This window comes from Sapajus apella, unplaced genomic scaffold, assembly GCF_009761245.1.
Source record: "Sapajus apella isolate SASKATOON/1434 unplaced genomic scaffold, GSC_monkey_1.0 scaffold5961, whole genome shotgun sequence".
Classification (NCBI taxonomy): domain Eukaryota; kingdom Metazoa; phylum Chordata; class Mammalia; order Primates; family Cebidae; genus Sapajus; species Sapajus apella.
The window spans coordinates 2883-4131 of record NW_022442885.1 but is presented as its reverse complement, the minus strand read 5'-3'; positions in this window follow the sequence as shown (position 1 = coordinate 4131).

The following is a 1249-nucleotide window of genomic DNA, read 5'->3' as shown; positions in this document are numbered from 1 at the left end:
GAACCACTGGTTGCGCGGAGCTGGATGTACTTCAGAGGCAGCGCGTGTTTCTCCATGGTTTCCTACGGCTGTGATCGAAATCGCGGTGTTTCTCTGGCACCACCGCGACGTTGATAACGTTCTTCAGTGGCTGCGCGGTTTCCTGCACGGAGTTGCTGGTTTTGATCCGCGCTTTCTCCCGGAGAGCCGATCAGACACTTTTCTGCTTGTGTCAGCTGCTAGTTGCGCTCTGCACAGTGTCCTGGTCTCCGCGCGTGGCTTTCTCCATCCGAGGCCCTCTAGTGCCGGCGTCAGGGTCGCAGCACCGGCGTTCCCGTTGACACTTTCGCCAGCGGCGCGGAGCCGGCGGTTTCGCTGTCACAGCACTGGTTGCACGGAGTTTCTCGGTGGCCGACCCGCTCTTTTTTTCTCGGCGTCCATGGTTTCTCGGTGACAGCACCGTTGGCTGCGCCGAAACGATTGCTGTCCTTGACAAGCCCGCCGGCCGCCGTCACTCGCGGGCTCCCGGCACCGCCATTTGGCCGAGCGTTGTCTCCTGTTCGCAGCTCCGTGCTTTCGCTTCTCCGTGGCGGCAGCCCTCAGCCGGCGGATCTTAGAGATTCCAAGTCGCAGCTGCCCCGGTTGCCCAGAGCCTGGCGTTCCCGGACGGCGCCGGCGCTGGGCCGGGGGAGCCCGTCGCTCCTCGGAGCGGGTGACAGGGGAGCTGCGGGGCACAGTCTCTTCCAGCGCTCCCGCCCCCGGGCGCCGGCTCGGCCTCCAGAACCCGGTCCCGGGGCGGCGCCGCTGGCGTCTCGGTCGCAGAACCCGGCGGCTCAGCGCGTAGCTGGCTTCTTGGTCCCAGCAACTTTCGATTTCGCGGTGCCTGCGATTTCTACTCCGTGTCCAAGTAGGGGAATAGCCGCAGTGTGATTTCTCAGCCCAAGCCAAGTCCCGATTTGAGACAAACACCGGTGTAGCCCTGGCTGCGATTTCTAGGTCGTAGGAAGTCGCGGTTTCTCCACAGAAAGGCGAAGTTACTCTGTGACTCATTTCTCAGCAGCTCCCGGTTTCCTGTAGCCTGGGATTTCTAATCAGGACGACAATGGGGTCAGCCCAGCGTCAAGTTTCTTAGTCCTGCCAAGTTCCGGTTTCCTACCAGTAAGCCATGCTTTAGCTGCAGAAGAGACGTTTAACTCCTGTGGAAATCTGGCTCCCAGCTAAGGCGACTTCTTTCTCTTTCCTTCTTTCCATCTCTTTCTTCCTTCCTTCC